This window comes from Abrus precatorius, unplaced genomic scaffold (genome assembly GCF_003935025.1).
Source record: "Abrus precatorius isolate BTA unplaced genomic scaffold, Abrus_2018 Scaffold0, whole genome shotgun sequence".
Lineage (NCBI taxonomy): Eukaryota > Viridiplantae > Streptophyta > Magnoliopsida > Fabales > Fabaceae > Abrus > Abrus precatorius.
The window spans coordinates 2,648,981-2,654,410 of record NW_020874290.1 but is presented as its reverse complement, the minus strand read 5'-3'; the positions used below and the strand labels follow the sequence as shown (position 1 = coordinate 2,654,410).

The window sequence follows — 5,430 nt, the reverse complement described above, 5'->3', positions numbered from 1 at the left end:
TAAATTCTCATGGTATTGTTATCTATATGTATTGCATGAAAAGTCTCAATCAGTAGGCATCTTACAAGTGTTCATTGATGAGGTGAAAAAGCAAGTAGATAGAAAAGTAAAGGTTATAAGGTTATACAGAGGTGTTGAATATTATGGTAAATTTGATAAAAGTTAATAATGTCAAGGTTCGTTTGTAAACTTAGTTAGTCAAGGCATATGTGCATAGTATACTATGCCCAGTACACCACAACAAAATGGTGTGGCTAAAAGAAGGAATCATACTCTTATAGAAATGGTTAGGAGTGTGTTAAATTATAGTTCTATACCTATGATTGTGGATACATGCATTAAAGACTGTTGCATATCTGCTTAATAGAGTTCCTAGTAAGGCAGTTCCAAAGACTCCTTATGAGTTGTGGATAGGAAAGAAATTCAGTTTAAAACATTTTCTTGTTTGGGGTTGTCCAACAGAAATAAAAGTGTATAATCCATATCTGAAGAAGCTCAATGCTGGAACCATTAGTGGTTATTTCATTTGGTATCCTGAGAAATCAAATAAGTACAAATTCTATTGTCTTAACCATAGTATGAGAATAGTTGGGTCTAGTAATGCTAGGTTCATTGAGAATAGTGAGTTTAGTGGAAGTGATGAATCACGAAATGTGGAATTAAGGAGACACATATTGAAATTCTTGTACCTTGTATCTCTTCTCAAGTTGTTGTCCCTCTTGTTCTATTACAGTCACATAACGTACCAAGACAACAAATTAATGTTCCAAACTCACAAGAATAATGTATAGATAATGAACCAGCTAACAATGCACAAGTCACAAATAAGCAAGTAGTAGATAAACCACAAGAGGTGACATTAAAGAGGTTTGCAAGGTAGAAAAGATCTTCTACTTCAAATGATTATGTAGTTTACTCGCTTGAGCATGAATGTAACTTGAGTAATGACGAGGATCCATCTCATTTAAACAAGTCATGGAATGTAACAATTCTAAAAAATGGTTGAATGTCATGAAAGAATAATTAAAATCAATGGATGACAATAAGGTGTGGGAACTAGTTGAGTTGCCTAAAGGTTCAAAACAAGTTGGTAGTAAATAGGACTTTAAGGCTAAATGAGACTCAAAAGGCAATATTAAAATGTACAAGGCTAAACTTGTTGCTCAAGGGCATAATCACAAGGATGACATTTGTAACATCCCCAATTTTATGAACCCCTAGTTTTATGAGCTTGATTTTTCTAAGTCTATAGGAAGCATTTAAAGACTTATTAGAATTTATTTATTTATTTATTACAATTTTAAGAAAATTAGAAATTCATATTTTAATTCAGCAAATATCTTTTAGTACATGTGTTAATTTAAACTCCGGCCAAGAGATGCTTGAGAAAATTTTTATTACCCCAAAATTTCTATCTTGAATTAACCAGTATCTTTTATTATATATGCTTGGTTATTTCTGCTCAAAATATTATAATTTTTATCTAACAAGCTATTTTCCTTGTCATCTCCATTCTTATGGTGTTAATTTGGATATCTAATTACATATATACTCATTTTATTATACTGTATGACCAAATTAAAATTTATAATTGCCTTCTTCCACATACAAGCAATACCAAACTGCATCCCCTTCATTCAATTGGAACCTTATTCCATTCGATTACTTACAAAAGTAGTCTAGAAGGAATTCTTTGTTGCACCTTAATTCTAAATAGTTAATAATTGGAGTATGTATGCATAAAAGTATTCTGAGGAGAATGACTATGTTGCCAAAGTCCCCTCACCGTTTCATGTTATACACAATATATTACTCACCTTATTATTTCTAAAATCTTTTACTCCCAAACTTCACTTGTTTCTGTATGAAAAGAGCATGTTAGCCTTGTATATGAGTCACATGTATAGCCTTCCTCTCACTCTATTATAAGGTTAGAACCTCTTCCCATTGTGTTAAAAGTATATATATTTCTTTTCTTTAACTAGCCACTACATCATATGCGCTACTCTGAGTAAAACTGCCCCTAAACTTAAATTCTCACCACTAACATCAAGTTCGGTTGTATGTGCACTTCTAGGAGAAAACAGCCCCACAAATTATCCCCTCACAATGCTACATAATAATGGAACATAGCAACTAACTTTATTAACAACCCTATCAATCTTAGACTTCATGCATGATAAACATAATTATGGCCTTCTACCAAAATTACACCTGTGCACCCTTCACTCATTAAATTTTAATCTCTAATATATAAGGCACGTATTTGAATATGCTATAAAAAGACTTGAGATCACCTAAATGACATATGGTCTTACAAAATAAGGGATACGAGGATAGTAAATCTTAATAGGTGTCCCTTTCATTCTCAGTCCCACCTCACTAAATGCATGAGAAAGTGATAGTGGCCTCATTACTACTGATGAATCCATATTTTTCCTAGTATTTTACTTCAGTTTTAACCCATTTGATAAAGAAAACATGTTGGAAAAAGTAGAAAAACTCATAAAAATAGAATGATTTAAGTTTTCTTTTAAATACATAGTTATTTTAGAAATTAAGAATTTTTTGTGTAGAAATTAATGATTCAATCATATTTTTGTAGGAAGATCTGAGCTAAGTTCATGAGGATGGAAAATCAGAAGAAAGATAGAAGAAAAGTAGCAAAACTGAAAGCAAGGAACAAAGTTTAATGGAGTCTAAGCTGGGCATGATTACTATCGCTGGTGAAAGTGAATGTTTCAGAGCTTGGAAATCAAGGTGAATCTGGGCGTGATCACTATTGTTGGTGAAAGTGATCGTTCCAGAGAGTTTCTCAGCATAGTCAAATGCGCGTTACCACTTTTGCTGATAAGAGTGATCGTTCCAGACAGACCTGCAGTACAGCAAGTTGCGTATGATCACTCTTGTCCACAAGAGTGATCATTCCAGAGAGACCTACGATACAGCAAGTTGCGCGTGTCTACTTTTGTTCATGAAAGTGAACACACACATATCTAAAATTCTAGCGTTGCCACTTTTATGAAGGAAAGTGATTGTTCCAGTCTTAAAGAGTTCCAGATAGGCTTCTGCGTGAATATTTTAGTGAAGAAGCGTAGTAATGGGCAAATGGCGGGAAATCTATAAATTGCATAAAAGCTCAGAACTTTGGATCTTTTCTTCATTTTTTATTTCCATTTAGTTTTTTTAGTGTGGAGAGAGTCTGAGAGAGCGATTGGGGACGAACATCGAACTTCAACCTAGAGGAATCAAATTGAAGATTCTTCTCTCTTTTTCTGTTGTAATGGCTACTTGAACATTTTGTAGTTAGGGATTGTGAATCGAAAACGAATGTGTTGAATCGATTCTGGATCTGGATTTTGAGTATTGGAATGGATTGAGTGATTGATTCCGCATTTTACGTAGTGATTGAATGAAAGTTTGATTAGCTAATTACAGAGAAACTCTTATCAATGGAAATTGAACTTGTTTCTCATATCTGAATCAATTACCAGGATTATAGATTTCTCAGGGATAAGATAACTTGATCTTGCAATCTTCTGGTTTCTAACACTTAAAGTAACATTTAATAACGTGAAACTGATTGTCATTCCTTCTGATTACTTGAATGTTCAAAACTTTATTGATTCAACACTGAAGTTTTGGTAAAACAACTCCTTAGCTATGTTCTCTACATTTGTTAATCACATAATTGCATGTTCATTGTTTTGTTTTCCTTTCTGATTTTAATATCTGTCACTTTTATCTCCAAAATCCATTTGAAATTCATGAAGCTCAACTAATTGTGGATTTGTGAAGTGATAATTGAGTACTTTGTGAAGGTTACAAGCTTTGGCGCTGTTGCCGAGGAATATTGTTTTCGATATCATTAGTAACAAGAAAGTAACTAGATTGAGCATTTATTTTCTTTAAAGTTTCTGCTGGTATTATATTACATTGAGAATTTTTCTGTTTGCAATCTATTGAATTGTTAATTCTGTAATTGTATAATTTTGATTTTTTATAGATTTTGTATTATCATAAGTAGTTACTTTGCAATTATATACTGTGAAGTGTAGTTCTCTGTTTTCTTTTTACTATATTTGTTTTCTAATTGTATATGCGTAGCAAAAACAAAAATAAATCAACTATGGTCTTTGATTCTGACATAGATATAACATTAAGAAGATTAAGAAGAGAGGCTAGAGCAGAAAGTTCCTTAGGAGTTATCCATTCTCCAGAAATTCAAAATACTCCTATTTCAAACAAAACAAGTTCACCTCTAGGACAGTTAACTTCAGAAATTGAAATGGCAGAGCAATATAGGATGAGAACACTAGGAGACTATGCAATTTCAAACATGCAGGGATATAATTCTTCAATAGTTAGACCAACTATTCAAGCTAATCACTTTGAAATTAAACCAGCCTTGTTACATTTAGTGTAACAGGACCAATTTTCGGGTGGAATTTCTGATGATCCTAATTTGCATATTTCAAAATTTTTGCAGCTATGTGATACTATAAGAATGAATGGAGTGAGTGAAGATGCTATAAGACTGAGGCTTTTTCCATTTTCTCTGAGAGACAAGGCTAAATGTTGGTTACAAGCACAACCACAAGGAAGCATTACCACTTTGACAGAGCTTGTAAACAAATTCTTAACCAAATACTTCCCTCCATCCAAAGCTGCCAAACTGAGAAGAGAAATTACATCTTTTGTGTAGCAGGAAGGTGAATAATTATATGAAGCTTGGGAAAGGCATAAGGAATTACTGAGAAGGTGTCCACATCACTGCATTCCAGACTGGATCAATTGGAGACTTTTTACAATGGAATGAATACAACAACAAGAACCATGGTTGATGCAGCTGCAAGAGGTTCTTTAAATATGAAATCCTTAGAAGAAGTTCAAAGAATCATTGAGAAGATGGCCTCATCAATGTATCAGAACTCAAATTCAAGAAATGCAGGGTGAAGTACTAGATATGAAGTCAAAGTTTTAGAAACTTTTCTTGTACAAAATCAGCTGCAAAACTAGTTATTTTAAGAACAAATAGTTGCTTTGACTCAACAGATCAACAATTTACAAGCTGGAAGTGTGGCAACCAATCAATTAAGTTGTGATTTTTGTGGATGAAATCATGCCAATGGTGCATGTGATGCATCTACAAGTGAACCACAAGAACAAGTGAATTACATGGGCAATTTTCAGAGACAGCAACCTTCATTCCCACTTGGTTTTCAATACTCCAATAGCAGAAATCAGCAATACTCTAATTGGAATAATCAATATTCTACAACCAAGAATTCTAACTCTACTTTACCTTTCTCTAATGCAGGTCCAGCAGCACAATAATCTTATTTTCAAAGGAATCCAACCACTCAACCTCAAGGAAATTAGAAGTTTGCCAAACCTATGACTGACAGGTTGACTGAGATGAAGGAAACT

General features: G+C 33.3%; 1 non-coding gene across 1 annotated transcript; it reads right to left on the bottom strand.

Annotated features, from left to right (window-relative positions):
• Window positions 1–4,672: 4,672 nt before the first annotated feature.
• LOC113853578 lies at window positions 4,673–4,779 on the bottom strand. Its single transcript, XR_003502648.1, has one exon. It is a non-coding gene; the product is annotated as a small nucleolar RNA R71 (small nucleolar RNA).
• Window positions 4,780–5,430: the final 651 nt, after the last annotated feature.